Here is a 20,923-nt window from a genome sequence, read left to right as displayed (position 1 = left end):
CTGGTATGGGGAGGGGGTGGGGGGCACTACAGCACAGGACAAAAAGAAGCTGCAATGGGTTGTAAATTTAGTCAGCTTCATCTTGGGTACTAGCCTACAAAGTACCCAGGACATCTTCAAGGACATCTCAGAAAGGAAGCGTCCATTATTAAGGACCTCCAGCACTCAGGGCATGCCCTTTTCTCACTGTCACCATCAGGTAGGAGGTACAGAAGCCTGAATGCACACACTCAGAGATTCAGGAACAGCTTCCCCCCCTCTGCCATCTGATTCCTAAATGGACATTGAACCCTTGGACACTACCTCACCTTTTAAATATACATTATTTCTGTTTTTTGCACGATTTTAATCTATTCAAAATACATATACTGTAATTGATTTACTTATTTATTATTTTATTTTGTTTTTCTTCTATATTATGTATTGCATTGAACTGCTGCTGCTAAGTTAACAAATTTTGTGTCACATGCGGTGATAATAAACCCGATTCTGAATCTGAGAATATGAGGCTTGGGCTGAGCAGACAGCTCAGATACGGTACGGATGGCAATGTTCAGGTAATATGAAAGAACAAGTTAGTAGAGTGTTTAAAGGGTCCGGCAGTGAGGTTCCTTAAGGTAAAAAATCCTTTAGCCACATTAGCTAACTATATGCAAGCTCTGGAAAATGCTTTGGAACTTCTGAAAGTTCAGCTTATCTTATGAAGTAGTTTAGGCACACATTCCAGAAGGAAGGAGAGAAGCAGTCTGCCTACCTTTTCAAATTGGAAAAACTGCTGCACTGCTTGTGTCACAAAGGGGGCATTCAACTGTCTGAGAGTAATTGCTTGAGGGTGGAGCAAGTTATGAAGGGCACTCTGTCACCTGACGATTGCTCTACGCACTCAAACTACCCACAAGATGCTTCCTCTGCCATCTTTTACTGAGTTACTCAGAGAAGTTAAGAGGAGGAAAATATGATTGAGGAGACGAATGTTTCCAAGAGTAACGGCCCTTTGAAGTATAGAAGTGATTAGGTTTACAATCCTGAGTGAACTTTCCCCTTTCATCCTAAATGGCCTAAACTTTATCCTGTGACTTTGTACCCCACACTTTAGCAGACAAAATTTCATGGAAGAATTCAACATTCATTTCAATGGGAAGAATCAATAAGCATCAAACAAAATGATAGAATTTTAAAGGGGCACATTAAAAGGTAATTTGTGACATAGATACGATTCTCTGAACGGAGTAAAACAAGTTTAAAAAACATTTGGGATCTTGGGCTCTATGAACTGACCTCATGATTATGGCCATTCAGATTACAGAAACATGCACTGACAGAATTCACAATTTACTGAGATACTGAATAAAGTCGTTCCTACAGAATACATGTGGAGCCAAAATAAAAAAATGTGAAAATATTGCAATTATTTGTTTCTTTGACATAAACCTCATCCATCCTGAATTTAACATTAGGCTCAGCTGTTAATTAACAGTGGTGGGTCACTTTGTCATTGCAGATAAAATGTCCTGGGAGAAAAACATTCTTTAGGAATGCACCTCTGATTAGAGCATGAGATTCAATGGGAAATGAAGCTTGGGCTGCAGAAAAATCACAATGAAGATAGTTTTCTAAGAGAACCTCTCCATAATGTGGGGTGGGGAACCACCTCAAGTTCTAAAGCAAGGAAATTATGATAACTTCTGGAAAAAAATCATCACAGGCTATGCCTCAGCTAGAAAACTATCTAATTCTGAGCATCACAATTAAAGATTTCAAGACAAAGAACAGGACAGGAATGATGAGCCTAAATGCCTCCTTCAGTGTTGCATCATTCAATTATTCATTAAAGACTTACAGAAGAATCTTTTATTATTATTTTGGCAACTGGCTCGCCATCTTGATGAAGCTCTTCATACCGACGTACTTTGTTGGCATGCTTCTTGCTCTGTAGAGATAATTATAGTGGACTTCAGTTATTGATGCCTTAACAAAAGATGCTTTCATCCCCGCTGTCAATGAACATTGAAATGGTAGAATAAGGAGTATACAAAACATACTGAAGTTAATATCGAAATCTGACTACAAGTCATGTGATATTGCAGTTGTGAAACAAACGGAAACAAACAATTGCAGAAATAACTATTAATGCAAAACCATTTCATTCTCTACTGTAAATTAATTCCAATATTGGAAGTTTATTAAAATAACATTTTAAAATGTTGCTGTCAGTCTGTTATAAACAATGCCAATCATATCTTGATAGCCCATTTCTCACAATAGTACCTAATCAATCGAGACATCAAGCATGAAGATTACTGGCCCAAATTATCAAAAGGTCCAGTAGCACACCCAAAGCAGCCACAGGTCTTCAGCCATTGATTGAGGAGCCACTGCCCTGAAAACCAACAACAATCTGGCTACAAAACTCTGAGTAATCTTTTAGTAATTTATTGCAATATGGGAAATCTATTTAGTAAAATAAAATACATTGGCATGGTTTAAAAAAATAATAGTTAACCAAAAAACACAAAATTAAAAGCATTACATTGAGCAGATTTGGAAAAACAAAAGTAACGTTCCTTACTGTTTACTAATCCAATACTCTATAATTTCGATAGAAATCAACAAGGCTAGGTCCAACACAGGATCCTAGAGCTAAGTCCTTAGTATAACGCTGGAGAATATCAGGAAACTGTATGTGGAGTCCAGCAATTGGCCTTTTCACTTTTAAATTTTACATTAAGTGTGTGGATGTATTGGGATTTTCTGGGGAAAAGAGGCATCAGGTTGATCAGTTCTTCTGCTAATTCCTAATTACTGGCTTCAGTAAACAAGATGGAAAACTGATCTATGTCTGCAGATCATGGATAAAACCAGAAGTATTTTTACTCACTAAGACCTATTCTCTATTTTAAGCATATTTTGTTCAGCCCTTGGTTTCATGCTTAACATGCACCAATCAGATGAGTTACAACAAACAGATAATTCACATTTAAGTCAAAAGGAAATTTAAATAGGTCTGCTATTTCATTACCTGGTAATGTGCTAGTCTCTGGGACTCTGAAATCAGCACAGCATTACACACTTTGCAGTGACTGTCTGTGAAGAGCTCACTATTTCCTTCGATGATCTTTTGTACTGTGAAAGAAAATCAAAAGAACTAAACTGAAAGAACAGAGTGCTACTATCAAGCCATAGCTACCATCTTCTTTAAACATCCTTTAATGATTATAGAATCAAAGGAGGTTATTCAGGTCATCAAGTCCACATTAGCTCAATGCAAAAGCAATCCAACTAGTTTCCCTACTCCCCTCCCACCACTCTTCATAATCCACAAATTTTTCTCTTTCGTATACTTAACCAGCTTTATTTAGAACACTAAAACTTGAATCTGAATGACTTAACTATCACCCCAATAATACATTTCAGACCCTACTTGTTGCATAAGGTTTTCTTTATGGTAGCTTTTTTCTGCCAAATACTTTTAATTCTACCAATTTCTAGTTTTGATCCCTTTGCCAATGGAGTACCTCCAGTCTGACTTCTGACCTTGTGTCCTTCTTGATTTTAAAGTCATCAGATTTTCTTACAAATCCTCTGTTCCAAGAAGATTCTCATCTTCTCCAATCTATCCACATAATTAAATCCTTCATTCCCTGGAATAATTTTAGCAGCTTTTTCTTTCATCTTCTCAAGCCTTTTTATCATTCCTGAACTGTGGCAGACAGATATAGGATCAACACCCTAATCTGAGCCAAGAAAGCATTTCCTAAAAGTTCATCCCAACTTCCCTGCTTGTGATTGGTAAAAGCACAATATCCCATATATTTTCATAAACTTATTTCTCAACCTGCCCTACCTCATTCTATGAACTGTGCACTTACATCCCTGAAACTTTCTATTCTTCTACTCCTTCTAGAACAGTGGTCCCCAACCACCGGGCCGCGAGGGAATGATATGATTTGGCGATATGAAATGATATGAGTTACCCCCCCCCCCCCCCCCCCGTCGGCCAGTCCGCAAGAATATTGTCAATATTAAACTGGTCTGTGATGCAAGAAAGGTTGGGGACCTCTGTTCTAGAACAACCTCTCTAGTTTACAATACTTGTTCACAATCTTCCTGTTGAAGTATTAGTTACATCACATCATTTTATTTCATCTGTCAACCATCTGCACATTCCATTCATCTATCCAGATAAAAGTTTAAAACTTTCCTCTGCACAATTAGCTCAGCTTTTAAGTTTTGTGCAGCAGAAAGCCAAATCATTAAGCAAACCTAGGAAATTCCACTGTGTACAGCCCTCCACTTTGGAAATATCCTTTCAATATCAAGCTCTGTTTTCTGTTACATGCCAATATCATATCTATGTTGCAAATGACCCTTTTATTCTTTGGCCTGCCTGCAGTCTTGATAAATTTATAATGTGGCAGATTACCTTTGACAAGTACCTTTTGAAGATTCATATAGACCACATTAACATAGCTCACACATCTGTCATTCAAAAAAACTCAATTAAACTACTTAGACATGATCTGCTTTTAAGAAATCCATGCTAGCTTTCTCTGATCAACCCACATTATTCCAAATGATTGCCAATTCTGTAGCTGATTACTATTCCTAGAACTTTACAAACCAAATTAACCCAATTGTTCTGTCTTTTCTAGATTTATCTTGTAGCCTTTATTGAACAAGAGTGCAAACATTGCAATGTTACAGTCCTCAGCATCACTCCTTAATTTTCATGGCTAGGGCCTCTGCAAGCTCTCTTTTTATTTCTCTCAGTAATCTAGGATACATCGTATTAGAAAGTAAGCTGTGAGGAGAATACAGAACACCTGAAGAGGGACATACACAAGTTAACTGAATGGGCTTGACTGTGGCAAATATAAGGTGAAGAAATGCAAGTATGTGTTTGCAAGAATAGAAAAGCAGAATATTACTTCAATGGTGCAAGACTGAACACTAGTAATAAAGTTAAAAAGTTCTTACTGTCTGTTTAAAAAATATAAATTGACATCCAGATACAACCAGTAGGACATTGACCATTAATAGAAGAATGAAGGACAAATACTGGGAATTTTTGTTTTTTTTTGTTGTGACCACATCTGGAACAGTTTACATGATTTTAGTCTATTTAAGAAAGAATACTTGGAGACAGAAAAACAGAAGCTTCACTAGACTGATTCCAGCAATAAAATGAGGGCAGGTTGTGCAGATTAGGCCTTTACTCTGGAACTTAAAAAAATAAGAAGTGATTCTTTAAAAATTTATAAGTGCACGAAAGGGTATGGCCTCGGGATGAGAGCTCATCCATTTAAAACTGAGATGGTGCCCAATTCTGTCTCTCAAAGACTGAATTATTTGAATCACCCACCCAGAGTGCTATACAGGCTAAATTATTAAGAACATCCTAGGCTAAGGACGATTTTTAGACCTGAGTGATCAAGTTATGGGCACCATGCAGGAAAGTGGAAGTTAATGTCAAAATCAGATAAGCTATGACCTTATCTGCAGGGTGTATTTATGGGACTTATCACTCCTCCTTCCCCTGTTCCTTCAGTTCTCACATCAAGGACACTTACAGCAATAAATCAGCACATCAGCAGGAAAATTCCAGTAATGTTTAATATACAAATTCTTATTAAATAAGAACAAATTCTGACCAATACAAGCTCAAAGCAATTACTTTGCAAATAAATGCAACTATAGATGCTGGAATCTGAAACAAAAATGAAAGACTGGAAGATTTTGATCAGTCAAGCAGCATCTGTGGAAAGAGAAACCAGTCAATGTTTTGGGTCAGAAGTCTTTCCTAAGTGCTTGAACCCAAATGCGATAAACATTTAAAAAAAACTTGTTCCATATTTTAGGAAAACTCTGATCTATTCACCATGAAGTAACACAGCAGACACCGAGTAATATGAAATAGTGCAGCCAATCTTCCGCACCACAGCTCAACATTAAGACATGAAGCTTTTTGAAGTAAATTTATTATTAAAGTACATATATGCCACCACATGTAACCCTGAGATTCTTGCGGGCATACTCAGCAGATCCAATAATCATAATAAAATTAATGAAAGACTGGTAGTGGGGCATGTTGCTTTCCTGTGACAACGCTTCATGTAGATGTGCTCAATGGTGAGGAGTGCTTTACCCACGATGGACTGGGCCATATCTACTACTTTCCACAGGGCTTTCCATTCACAGGTATTGGTGTTTCCATACCAGGCTGTCATACAGCCAGTCAATATCCACTACACAGCTATAGAAGATTGTCAAAGTTTTAGCTGTCATGCCAAATCTATACAAACTCTAAGGAAGCAGAGGCTCTGCCATGCTTTCTTTGTAATTGCACTTACATGCTGGGCCCAGGACAAGTCCTCCAAAATAGTAACACCAAGAAATTTAAATTTGCTGACCTTCTCCACTTCTGATGAGGACTGGTTCATGGACCTCTGGCTTCCTCCTCCTGAAGTCAATCAGCTCCTTGGTCTTGCTGACATTGAGCAAGAGGTTGTGGATTTGGTACTACTCAGCTAGCTTTTCAATCTCCCTCTTATAACACTGATTTGTCACCATAATTGATTCAGTCTACAACAGCGGTGTCGTCAGCAAACTTGAATATGGTAGTGTAGCTGTGCTTAGCTACACAAGTGTAAAATGTGTAGAGCATGGGACTTAGCACACAGCCTCGTGATGCACCTGTACTTAATGGAGATCATGGAGATGGTCATTGCCAAATGGACTTCATGTTTTGACAATCAATTTGAGAATAGAAAGCATTGAGCACATCTAGAAGCAAAGCCCTATTGTGCCTATGCAACTTATTTATTGCTACTATATAACTAAACGTAAAAGCTCATTGATGCTGGCTTGTATAAATAAGTATGCTGTTTGAACGCACCACATTAGATTAGGGTACAAATAATCAAAACCTATTTCACAAAATATTAGCTATAAATTAACAGAACATTAGAGAACTGATATTTTATAAAAGATATCCAACAAGCTTTCAAAAATCAACTTCACAATACAGAAAAGCAAAGTCTCAAAATGTTCCATCAAGAATGCCCACCGTCCAGGTTATGCTCTCTTTTCACTACTGTCATGAGGAAGGTGGTGCTGAAGCCCCAAGACATGCACTACTAAGTTCAGAACAGTTATTACCCTTCAGCCATTAAGCCCTTGAACCAGAGGGGATAACTTCACTTGTCCCATCACTGAACCATTACCACAACCTAGGGACTCACCTTCAAGGATTATTCATCTCATGCTCTCAATGTATATTGCTTTTTTATTTTTCTTTCTTTTTGCATTTCCAGTTTGTCTTTTTTGCACACTGGATGTTGTCCGTCCTATTGGGAACAGTCTTTCTATTCTATTGTGTTTCTTGTATTTACTGTGATTGTCCGCAAGAAAATGAATCTCAGAGTTGTATATGGTGACATATGTACTTTGATAATAATTTTACCTTTGAAGTTTCAAATCACAGCAAATTAAAAGTTAAATCACATTTAATAACATTTTTATACTCAGCACCATGACAAAAACTGCATGCAGAATTGAACAGAGATCTACAATGTAAAATAAAACAATGAAAATAAAACTGAAAACTACAGACCCTCTCAACTAAAGTAATGTGCAGCAATTGGACTTTATGTAGAATGGACACTAGCCTCCACAGCATCAATGATATCCTCAAAAGGTGATGCCTCAAAAAGGCAGCATCCATCATTAAGGATCCCATTACCCAGGACATGTCCGCTTCTCATTACTATCGTCAGGGAGTAGGTATGGGAGCCTGAAAATAGACTCAATGTTTTAGGAATTGTTCTCCTTCGCTATCAGATTTCTGAACGTCAGTGAACCCTGCTTCACTTTTTTGCACTCTTGACCATTTACTTTCCATACACATTTCTCATTGTAATTTACAGTATATGGTATGTATTCCACTGCATTGCTGCCTCAAAACAACAAATTCCATGACATCTGTCAGTGATAATAAACCTGATTCTAATTCTGAAAAATACAAATCTGGCTATTAGGTTCTTTGTCACATCTCTTTTATAATGTTTTTTTTTCCCTCCCTTCATATGTTTTTGATTAACTGGAATCAGTATTCTTACCCTAGTGGCTTTCATTTACCAACTAAAACTTTAAATCAATGTTTGATTAGTCAAGTATAACACAGAACGCTGTGCAATTAGCAAGAAATGTCACAAATGAGGTTGCTCACGATTCAATAAAGTGTGACACAACATTGACTTTAAGGAAATTTTCAACAGAAAAGGGTTGAACTCTAAATTAGTCATTCCCACTTTTCTTATGTGGAAGTTTTAAGTGTGTCCAGAGGACTGTTTAAACTTTTTACATATTTCTTTGTTGATTCAGTTATGGTTTGAAACAGTGTTTTCATGTTTCTTCTAGTCACAGCCGGGCTTTTCTAGTTAAAATACAGGCCTGAATGCATGACACATCAAGCTTATCATAAAGGTCTTACCTCCCCTGATGAAACAAACAAATGCTGATACTTCTCTATGCAGATTCCTATCCCAATACTCCTCTTGAATGCTAGATGAACATAAAAGCAGTTTAGACGATGATTTAAGCACCAGGCCAAATTGAGGTGGCAGTGTCCAAGCCACAGTATATTGAAGCGACTGATCCTGATGTTTGAACAACAATTTACATACTGGCCCAGATTGAAAAGATCAGTGTCGGAGCCCGAGGCAAGGGTCAGGCTGGTTCAGCTTGCTGCTCGACTCTGCACCGAACTAAGGGTCCAGGGACCGACTATCTTTGGGGACATTCCCAACGCGCACCAGGTGGAGCCCGGCCCCCACCTCGGTTACTCTGACCACATCTCTGTTATGCTAATCCCAGCATACAGACCGCTCGTCAAACGCTCCAGACCAGTTCAGAAGCAGGTGAATCGTAAACACAAAATAATCTGCAGATGCATCTACTACCCATTGTTTTCCCTTATTCCTTCTTCACCTTTCCTGCCTATCACCACCCCCACCCCTTTATCTTTCCCCTTACTGGTTTTTCACCTGGAACCTACCAGCCTTCTCCTTCTCACCCTCCCCCCGCCTTCTTTATAGGGCCTCTGCCCCTTCCCTCTACAGTCCTGACGAAGGGCTTCGGCCCGAAACGTCGACCGATCTTTTCCATGGATGCTGCCTGACCTGCTGAGTTCCTCCAGCGTGTTGTGACAGAAGCAGGCTAGCAGGAGCCATCTCTGCTCTTCAAGACTGCTTTGAGCACACTGACTGGCACATGTTCAGGGAGGCCGCAACCAATGGAGACTCTACCAACTTAGAGGAGTACACGGCATCAGTGACTAGCTACATCAGCAAGTGCATCGATGATGTCACTGTGGCCAAGACCATCACTACACGTGCTAACCAGAAGCCATGGATGACCACGGAGGTGCGTGCACCGCTGAGGACCCATGACTCCGCCTTCAGAGCAGGCAACAAGGCAGCCCTAACAACAGCGAGGGCCAAACTGTCCCGGGCCATCAGACAGGCAAAGCGTGCACATGCCCAGCGAATCCACAGCCACTTCCAGGACAGCAGCGACACATGGTGCATGTGGAAGGGCATTCAGGACATCACCAATTACAAGACAACACCACCTGCTTGTGCTGGTGATGCCTCCCTCCCAAATGTGTTGAATAACTTCTACACTCATTTTGACGCAGAAAATGACATGGCAGCGAGGAAGACCACCCCTCCTCCAAACGACCAGGGGCTGTGTCTTACCATGGCCGATATGAGGAGAATCCCATGCAGGGTCAACCCACGGAAGGCTGCTGGACCAGACAATATTCCTGGCAGAGTGCTTAGAGGATGTGCAGACCAGCTAGCTGAGGTTCTCACTGACATCTTCAACATCTCCCTGAGCAGCGCCATCGTTCTACATGCTTTAAGGCCGCCACCATCATCCCCATGCCAAAGAAGTCTTCAGCGTCCTGCCTCAACGACTACTGTCCCGTCGCACTCACATCTATTATCATGAAGTTTTCAACAGGCTCGTCATGGGCACATCAAAACCCTGCTGCCCTCCTCACTGGACCCCCTGCAGTTCGCGTACCATCCCAACTGTTCAACAGACGACGCCATTGCCATTACCCTCCACCTGGACAAAAAAGACGTGTACGTTCGAATGCTGTTCATAGACTTCAGTTCAGCATTCAACACAATCATTCCTCAGAAACTGATTGGAAAGCTGAGCCTACTGGGCCTGAGCACTTCCCTCTGCAACTGGATCCTAGACTTCCTGACTGGGAGACCTCAGTCAGTCCGGGTCAGAAGCAACATCTCCAACACCATCACACTGAGCACGGGGGCCCCCCAGGGCTGTGTGCTCAGTCCACTGCTGTTCACTCTGCTGACCCTTGACTGTGCTGCAACACACAGCTCGAACCATATCATTAAGTTTGCCGATTTCACGACTGTGGTGGGTCTCATCAGCAAGAACCATGAGTCAGCGCACAGAGAGGAGGTGCAGCGGCTAACGGGCTGGTGCAGAGCCAACAACCTGTCTCTGAATGTGAACAAAACAAAAGAGATCGTTACTGACTTCAGGAGGACACAGAACAACCACTCTCTGCTGAGCATCCTCCATAGGGATTGTTAAGAGCACCAAATTTCTTGGTGTTCACCTGATGAAGAATCTCACCTGGTCCCTCAACACCAGCTCCAAAGCAAAGAAAGCCCAGCAGCGTCTCTACTTTCTGCAAAGGTTGAGAAAAGTCCATCTCCCACCCCCCATCCTCACCACATTCTACAGAGGTTGTATTGAGAGCATCCTGAGCAGCTACATCACTGCCTGGTTCGAAATTGCACCATCTCAGATCGCAAGACCCTACAGCAGATAGTGAGGTCAGCTGAGATCATCATTGGGGTCTCTCTTCTCGCCATTACAGACATTTACGCCACATGCTGCATCCGTAAAGTGAACAGCATTACACCCCACGCACCCCTCATGCAAACTGTTCTCCCTCCTGCCATCTGGCAAAAGGCACCGAAGTATTCGGGCTCTCATGACCAGACTACGTAACAGTTTCTTCTCCCAAGTCATCAGACTCCTCCATACCCAAAATCCTGGACTGACACCAACCTACTGCCCTCTACTGTGCATGTTGTCTTGTTTATTATTTATTGTAATGCCTGCACTGTTTTATGCACTTTAAGCAGTCCTGGGTAGGTCTGTAGTCTAGTGTAGTTTTGTGTCATTTCTCACATAGTTCAGTGTAGTTTTTGTATTGTTCATGTAGCACCATGGTCCTGAAAAACATTGTCTCGTTTTTACTGTGTACTATACCAGCAGTTATGGTCGAAATGACAATAAAAAGTGACTTGACTTCAGTTCAGAAAGCTATTTGCTTGCATGATTTGTTTTTTCCCTCTGCACATTGGTGTTTGACCATCATTTTTTAAAATGGGTTCTTTTGGTTTCTTTGTTTTGTGGCTGTCTGTTAAGGAGATGAATCTCAAGGTTATACAATACACACATATGTAAATAAATGTACTTTGAACTTTGATATGGACAGTCTTAGTTATTCTATGCCCACAAAACCATATTATGCATTCTTTTTGAAAAAGACATCCTTGTAAAAATGTACAGAAGAGAAATCCAATATGTAGCAACTTTAATAAAGCTAATCAGTGGATATCAAAAGAAAAATTCTCCAGTGGTTTTGCATATATTGAGCATAAACGAAGATGGTTACAAATGATCAAAGCCAATTATCTCAACCCATGGACATGGCATGAGTTTCTCAAGGACTTTAACAATCAGTGTATGTCCAAGAGATGGCTCCAGCATTAATTTATGTACTACAACATGAACCCATATTCAATAAGCTGGAGATAATATTCGGATTTGGGTTGAAAGGTGGCAAAGTGCATTTATGACACTAATGCCAGCCAAGGGTCATCTTCAACTAGTGAGTCTAACCAAGTCCTCATGACACTCAATGGCATTAGCTCCCCACCTCACATGGATCACAAACAATCAGAAGCCAGAAGTGGTGCTCTCATATAAATGGTTTTGTTACAATGCATGTTAGAGGATGCATTAGTGACTGCAAAGCCTTTCCACTGTCTGCAAGGTAAGTCACAATTGTGACTCAATAAGTTCCACTTGACTACAGGCATTTGGTTCCAACACACCCAAAACCATTCACATAACTGATCAACACTCAGCTATACCATCTTAAAAACATTCCTTTCTCCCATTACTGTTACACCAGGACCTACCATGAGCAAAAAGCAAGATTTGGCAGCAGCACTCATTCCAAATTTCATTCTATGCTGAAAACTAACCTATACACAGAAAATCTGGCCACGCTCCACCTCATCTCACTGTGGGAGCATTCTTCACAAAAACTGCAGCAGGTCAAAAAGGTGGGTGACCTTCTCAAGGGCAATTAAGGATATAATCACAGGCTATGTAAAAAAATGTCACCCTCTCAAGCATTCGTTTTAACAGAAGAATACTCCATGTGTTCAACCTTCTCCACTGGGTATAACTCTGTAACCTTGACACTACCGTTGTAAGCCTGCACTTTACTTTTCTCTTTATAAAGTGTTCGTTTACAAAATGTCCTGTATTAGTTTACAAAAATCACTGCCATGTGCCCATGCTAAAAGATGCAGTTTGGTTTGTAAATCTTTAATAAGTCTTTACTTTAACGTCCAGTATTTTGCCGGTGTAGTGAGTACTAGTACTCACCAGTAACAGCTACTCCTTCACTGAGACCGGGTCATCATCACCTCTTCATTGAAAAGCTTTGCATGAAGCGGGGGGGGGGGGGGAGAATGGGGAGCGAAGGAGGATTAAAGGTGGGCTTCTATAGTTCTACGTTGCAAATGCCGATGTTATCGAGTTTGGAGCACAAAGCAAGGATTTCTACTGAGCCGTGGCCACCGACTTCGGCTTTGCTTCAGTCTCATGTCGAACGCCCCGCCATCACCCCACAACACCAATCACCCCGCCCCCCCCAACAACCCCATCCCCCCGCCCCATGGAAACCAATGACCATTTCTCAGTAAGGCTGGAGGAAGGGGACGCTTACCAGCCCCGTTGCCTGCAGAACTGTCCGCAGCCCCAGCCGGTTTGAAGCTTTCCATCAACTGAGGAATCGGTCTCTCCGCCGCCATTGCTCCCAGTCAAACAACAAACCCAACAAACGAGCGCGCGTGCAGGGCGCCGGGAAATCTCGCGAGTACGTTTTGCCTGGCGCGAGAGCCGGCGGACCTTTTCCAGAAAGTTCGTGGTTGCCCTGGGAACGGAGCGGCGTGCCGTGTGACGGAGAGACGGGAGGTGAGTGCGGCGGATCGGTTCAGGCTGCTCCGTGCGGCCGAACAGTCTCGGTGGAATAATGACCACTAGTAGTTAGCGGCTTGTCCCTCAATGACAGGCTCGAGTCCACTGGAGTTTAGAAGAGGTCATAAAATCATATCAAAGTCCAAAGTAAATTTATTATCGAAGTACACATATGTCACCATATACAACCCTGGGATTCATTCTCTTGTAAGCATACTCAGCAAATAACCGTAACAGGGTCAATGAAAGGCCACACAACTTAGGTGTTCAACCAGAACGCAGGAGACAACAAACTGAAAATACAAAAAAATAAATAAGAAATAAATAAGCAATAGATATCGAGAACATGAGATGAAGAGTCCTTGACAGTGACTCCGTTGCTTGTGGGAATATTTCAATGATGGGGTAAGTGAAGTTGAGTGGAGTTATCCCATTCATTCAAGAACCTGATAACTGTTCCTGAACCTGGTGGTGTGAGTCCTAAGTCTGTTCTATCTTCTTCCTGATGGCAGCAGTAAGAAGAGAGTATGCCTTGGGTGGTGGGGGTCACCGATGATGGATGCTGCTTTCCTGCGACAGCGTTTCATGCTCAATGTTTGGGAGGGCTTCATCCATGGTGGACTAGGCTGTATTCACTACTTTTTGTAGGATTTACAATTCACAAGTATGGTGTTTCTATTCCAGGTTCTGCTGCAGCCGTTCACTACACATCTTAGAAGTTTGTCAAAACTAGTGTCACGCTGAATCTCTGCAAGTTCTGAAGGAAGTAGAGATGTTGTCGATATGGTCGAGTTTGGCGCTATAAAGCAAGGGTTTCTACCGAGTCCTAGCGGCCAGCTTAAGTTTTACTTCAGTCTCGTGCCGAACACCCCTACCTCCCCTGGTATCATTCCCCCACAACATCTACCCCGCCCCCCCACCGGGACGGTGGGATGGACATTTAGGGGATGCTTTATAGACATTAGGTTGGATAGATTGCAAAAATCATAATTAGACTCATTAACTTATCTGTCTTCATACATTGATGGAAAGGCTTCTTAAAGCTACATGGTCTCATATATTAGTTGAGTTTCAAAAACATCCCTAAGATTATTATTGCAGAATATCATGACAGTTTGTTGGAGAATGTAGAACTAGGTGTGGTTGTTGCTTAAAAGTAGGAAGTTGTCCATCCAAAACCAATATCAGGAGATTTAATTTTCTTGTCTGGGTTACGAGTCTCCTGAAAGAATGGTGGAAACAGTATAATTAATACTTTTAAGGCAGATATTTGATAATTCAGGGGATGGGTTATTTTTACTGCAGGCATGATTTTATTAAAGAATGGAGCAGGCTGGAGGGATGACTACATTTAGTTAAGTCACTATTTATTGTCTTTTCGACCATAACTGCTGGTATATTACACAGTAAAAATGAGACAATGTTTTTCAGGACCATGGTGCTACATGAAACAATGCAAAAACTACACTGAACTACATAAAACAACACAAACACTACACTAGTCTACAGACCTACCCAGGACTGCATAAAGTGCACAAAACAGTGCAGGCATTACAATAAATAATAAACAAGACAATAGGCACAGTAGAAGGCAGTAGGTTGGTGTCAGTCCAGGCTCTGGGTATTGAGGAGTCTGATGGCTTGGGGGAAGAAACTGTTACATAGTCTGGTCGTGAGAGCCCAAATGCTTTGGTGCCTTTTCCCAGATGGCAGGAGGGAGAAGAGTTTGTATGAGGGGTGCGTGGGGTCCTTCATAATGCTGTTTGCTTTGCAGATGCAGTGTGTGGTGTAAATGTCCGTAATGGTGGGAAGAAAGACCCCGGTGATCTTCTCAGCTGACCTCACTATCCGCTGCAGGGTCTTGTGATCTGAGACGGTGCAATTTCTGAACCAGGCAGTGATACAGCTGCTCAGAATGCTGTCAATACGACCTCTGCAGAATGTGGTGAGGATGGGGATGGGGATGGGAGATGGGCTTTTCTCAGCCTTCGCAGAAAGTAGAGACGCTGCTGGATTTTCTCTGCTATGGAGCTGGTGTTGAGGGACCAGGTGAGCTTCTCCGCCAGGTGAACACCAAGATATTTGGTGCTCTTAACGATCTCTATGGAGGAATCATCAATGTTCAGCAGAGAGTGGTCGCTCCGTGTCCTCCTGAAGTCAACAACCATCTCTTTTGTTCACATTCAGAGACAGGTTGTTGGCTCTGCACCAGTCTGTTAGCCGCTGCACCTCCTCTCTGTATGCTGACTCATCGATCTTGCTGATGAGACCCACCACGGTTGTGTCATCGGCGAACTTGATGATGTGGTTCGAGCTGTGTGTTGCAGCACAGTCGTGGGTCAGCAGAGTGAACAGCAGTGGACTGAGCAAACAGCCCTGGGGGGCCCCCGTGCTCAGTGTGATGGTGTTGGAGATGCCGCTCCCGATCCGGACTGACTGAGGTCTCCCAGTCAGGAAGTCTAGGATCCAATTGCAGAGGAAGGTGTTCAGACCCGGTAGGCTCAGCTTTCCAATCAGTTTCTCAGGAATGATTGTGTTGAATGCTGAACTGAAGTCTATGAACAGCATTCAAAAGTACGTGTCTTTTTTGTCCAGGTGGGTTAGGCCCAGGTGGAGGATGATGGCAATGGCGTCATCTGTTGAACAGTTGGGACTGTACACAAACTGCAGGTGGTCCAATGAGGGGGGCAGCAGGGTCTTGATGTGCCTTAGGACGAGCCTCTCGAAACACTTCATGATGATGGATGTAAGTGCAATAGGATGGTAGTCGTTGAAGCAGGACACTGAAGACTTCTTCGGCACGGGGATGATGGTGGCGGCCTTGAAGCACGTAGGAACGACGTCACCGCTCGGAGATATTGAAGATGTCTGAGAATATCTGCCAGCTGGTCTGCACGTCCTCTAAGCACTCTGCCAGGAATATTGTCTGGTCCAGCAGCCTTCCATGGGTTGACCCTGCACAGGGTTCTCCTCACATCGGCCATGGTAAGACACAGCACCTAGTCGTTTGGAGGAGGGTTGGTCTTCCTCACCGCCACGTCATTTTCCAAATAAAAATGGGTGTAGAAGTTATTCAGCGCATTTAGGAGGGAGGCATTGCCGGCACAGTCAGGTGACGTTGTCCTGCAGTTGATGATGTCCTAAGTGCCCTTCCACATGCGCCGCGTGTCGCTGCTGTCCTGGAAGTGGCTGTGGATTCGCTGCGCATGTGCACGCTTTGCCTTTCTGATGGCCCGGGACAGTTTGGCCCTCGCTGTTGTTAGGGCTGCCTTGTCACCTGCTCTGAAGGCGGAGTCATGGGTCCTCAGCGGTGCACGCACCTCCGTGGTCATCCATGGCTTCTGGTTAGCGCGTGTAGTGATGGTCTTGGCCACAGTGGCATCATCAATGCACTTGCTGATGTAGTAAGTCACTGATGCCATGTACTTCTTTCAGTTAGTAGAGTCGCCACCGGTTGCAGCCTCCCTGAACATGTGCCAGTCAGTGTGCTCAAAGCAGTCTTGAAGAGCAGAGATGGCTCCTGCTGGCCAGGTTTTCACCTGGTCTGGAGTGCCTGATGAGCAGTCTGTATGCTGGGATTGGCATAACAGAGACGTGGTCTGAGTAACCGAGGTGGGGGCGGGGCTCTTTCCGGTACGCGTCGGGAATGTTTGTGTAAACAAGGTCTGATGCGTTCTCCCCTCTCATCGCAAAGTCCACGTTCTGATGGAATCTGGGGAGCATTGACTAAGTTTTGCATGTTTAAAATCTATATTTGGAACCCCCAAAGTAAATCATGATTTCTGTGACTGAGCAGCCCGAATACTTTTTGTATGCCATGATTTATGCCTCAATTTCTTATAATAACTTGGTAACAAACTCCTACAAAAAGTAGTGGATACGGCCCAGTCCATCACGGGTAAAGCCCTGCCGACCATTGAGCACATCTACACAGAGCGCTGTCACAGGAATGCAGCATCCATCATCAGGATTATTTTTATTATTTTTTCTCAGCTCAAGCTGGTGAAACTTGAGTTACGGGCATAGCCAAGCACACCCATTGGTCAATTGCTATTATTATTGTTTTCTCTTTTGTATTTGCACAATTTGTTTCTTTTGCACATTGGTCGTTTGTCCACCCTGTAGAGTGTGGTCTCTCATTGATTCTACTACGGTTCTCGGATTTACTGAGAATGTCCGCAAGAACACGAGTCTTATGGTTGTGTATGGTGTCATGTAGGTATTTTTAAATAATAAATTTACTTTGAACTTTGAACTTTTAATCTCCACTTTTTGTTCAAAGATCCATAGTGTTTTAAGAAAAAGATTCCAGGAATCTGTATCTAATCTTCTACTTGTGTAATTTAAGTCACAAGACTCCAATCTTTCCTATCCAATCTGATAAAAATAATATATTTAGAAATTTTTATTATTTTAAAACAAATTTTGCAAACACCTTGTTGCATTCCTCTTTCCTCCTCTAATGGGGAGGAGAATTCCAGCTGCTGACTGTGCCTTAGTTGGTGCCACCCTCACATTTGAGTCAAATAGTTTTAGGTTCAACTCTCAGCCCAAAGACTTGGCTATGAAGATTCAGGCTCACACCATTCTATAAATGCTGGAAATCTTAGCAACACAAAATGATTGGAGGAACTCATCAGGACAGGCAGCATCAATGGAATCAAATGACCAGTTGACATTTCTGACCAAGACTTTTCAGCAGGACTCATCCAAAACATCAGCTGTTCATTTCCCTCTATAGATGCTGAATGACCTGCTGAGTTCCTCCAACACATTGTATGTGTTGTTAAAGATTTAGATTCATAGTCCAATCGTCACAGAGGAAATTCTGCATTCTTCGAGGTCACTCATGGGAGCTTCCACAAAGTGCAATGTAATAATTATCAATTTTTTGTGGTCAAGACCCTAAACTAGGAAATAAACTTACAGCTTTTTGACTCTGATTTGTGGATGCCTCCATCTAGGACACAGGTAGCAGTCAAAATTCTTCCTATGCAGACTATTACGAGGTTTACTTATCATTTCAGTCACTAGAGGTTCAAATGATCACCAGATTATCAAGTTTAAAACAATTCATTTAAATGTATTACTAAATGTAACAATAATATTAAACCTTCTGAATAAAATATCATATGCAAGCATTGTAAATGTTGCAGCATTAAAATACTGAAGATTGCACGATGAAGAAAGTTTGTTGGCTTTTCATTTCCCCTCCATAGATGCTGAATGACCTGCTGAGTTCCGTCAGAATTTTGTATGCTTTTTTAAAGATTTAGTCTCATAGTCCAATCGTCACTGAGGAAATTCTGCATTCTTCAAGGTCACTCAAGTACGAAAGAAACTATTCTAATATGAACTTCATACCATACTTTAACCCCTAACTCACAATGGTGTGACATTACGGCCCAATACGGTGGTATCATCTGAAAATTTGGAGCAGAATCTGGATACATAATTACCAGTGTATGGTGAATAGAGTAGGGGACTGAGGACGCAGCATTGTGGGGCATCAATGTTGAGGATAGTCGTGGCAAAGCTGTTGCTGCCTGTCCTTGCTGACTGATAGGAAAATACAACAGGAACAATCACGGGTTCCTGTTAATTGGAACACAGCAGGACAGGTACATTTTGACTCAATTAAGCAACTGCCCCAATTAGCCGAAGTTTAATGGTAATAGTTAAAAAGGTATAAAAAAGATAAAACACCATTTAACTGGGTAACAAATTATGTATTTTAAATGAAATTCAGAACAAATTACAACACCACCAATGAATACTCTCTCGTACTCATATTTCTTGCAATATCTTCAGGTCAGACATTTCTTACAAGAATATTTAAGTAATTTTCCATATATACAAGATTCTGACCTGTTAGACATTATTTTAAAAATGAATCCTTTAGTGAAAGGTTTTATTGGGAAAATTTATAATTTACTATTACAACAGTACAATTATCCTTTAATTAAGATTAAGCAAGATTGGGGAAGAGAGCTTAACATGACCTTGATAACAGAGGATTGGTTGCGAATTTTGAAGTTGGTTAACTCTGCTTTGATTTGTGCCAGTCACTCTTTAATTCAATTTAAAATTGTATGTCATTACAATTTGACAAAGGAGAGACTGTCTAAAATATTTCCTAATGTTGATAGTCAGTGTGATAGATGTAAAACTGAGACAGCTATATTGACACATATGTTTTGGTCGTGTTCTGTATTGAAACAGTTTTGAAAATCTATTTTCTCTACAATTTCTAAAGCTTTAAAAATTAATTTACAACCTAATAAATTGACAGTTTTGTTCGGTATAATCCCTCAATGTATTCATGGTATTTCTATATCAGACCAACATGTAATTGCATTTGTTACATTATTGGCCAGAAGGGCTATTTTATTGAAATGGAAAGATGCCTTTGCTCCCACTTTGATATAATGGTTCTCTCAGGTGATGTTATGTCTTAGTTTGGAGAAAATCAGAAGTTGAACTTTTGATCCTCGATTTGACTTTGAGAAAAGATGGGGTTCTTTTGCCCGCTACTATCATCTGATTTGAGTTAATTAAGATGGTTCCATTCTGATTCTTGTTTAAATGGATTTGAGTTGGCAGATTGATGTTTTTCTTTTATGGAAGCTTGTATGGCGTATAGCTCTGGGGTCGTGCTCCCAATGGTTTTTTTTTTGTTTTTTTTCTGTTAGTAGAGGTTCTTCTTTCCTTCTTTTTTCCAAAAAAAAAGTTTTAAGATTTTATTTTTTCTTATTATTATTGATATATTGTTTAGCTTTGTTAATCAGTTATTTGATAATTTAATTGTCATTGTATATATTGACATGTTGACTTGATTATTTTAATGTTTTTTTGTTGATCTTCAATAATAATTAATAAAAAAGATTTAGAAATGAAAAATGACGCTACCTAAGAAACCCTACAACTGTGTATTAGTTCCTTATAGGTATTGACAGATGAATTCATCCAGAGTTTGCTGCTGTGTATGGGGAGTCCAGGTTGTGGTAGCACCTTCGGTGAAGGGGCTTGTCATGTTCATTCTGGGGCAGCTCATTCACTTTTGGGCCCCATCGGACATTCAGCTATCAAGTGTGGGCTTCAAATAACCCTTTGTATGCAACAGTGGCCACACCCCAGTAAACTGTTTCATCAGGCAGGCTTAACCAGGTGAGGCTAGCAGGCAGGCCTCATACCCCGGTAAAATAGGTCATGCCTATCCTAACATGTGGAATCAACTCAGGTGGACTGGGTGGATGAGACCTAATGTGAGATCCAACAACCAAGAAGGGAAGATGAGACACAGAAGTCATCATGGTTATCCACTGCAACCAAAGAAAACCCTAGTTTGTGATGACTACTCGTACCACTGGACCCAAACTCCCAAGGTCAAGAAAGTGGAACTGTCCAAGTGCAACAGCTTTACAACTTTAAAAACTCTCCCGCATAGGTTTCACTGTCATTGTTCGATATGATAGACAAATGGACAACCAAATATTTCGATATACTGCAAATAAACAAGTTTAGCGCAGACACCTGGTGCAGATAATGGACTGCTTTCATGCAATGCCTTTGACGATTGCATCCTCCAAATATT

General features: G+C 41.5%; 1 pseudogene; it reads right to left on the bottom strand.

Moving 5' to 3' along the window:
• Nucleotides 1–13,511, bottom strand: part of LOC140200390 (zinc finger matrin-type protein 4-like) — a 45,845-nt pseudogene extending 32,334 nt beyond the window's left edge.
• Nucleotides 13,512–20,923: the final 7,412 nt, after the last annotated feature.

The sequence above is a fragment of the Mobula birostris genome, chromosome 7 (genome assembly GCF_030028105.1).
Source record: "Mobula birostris isolate sMobBir1 chromosome 7, sMobBir1.hap1, whole genome shotgun sequence".
Classification (NCBI taxonomy): Eukaryota; Metazoa; Chordata; class Chondrichthyes; order Myliobatiformes; family Myliobatidae; genus Mobula; species Mobula birostris.
This window is presented reverse-complemented; position numbering and strand designations above follow the sequence as displayed.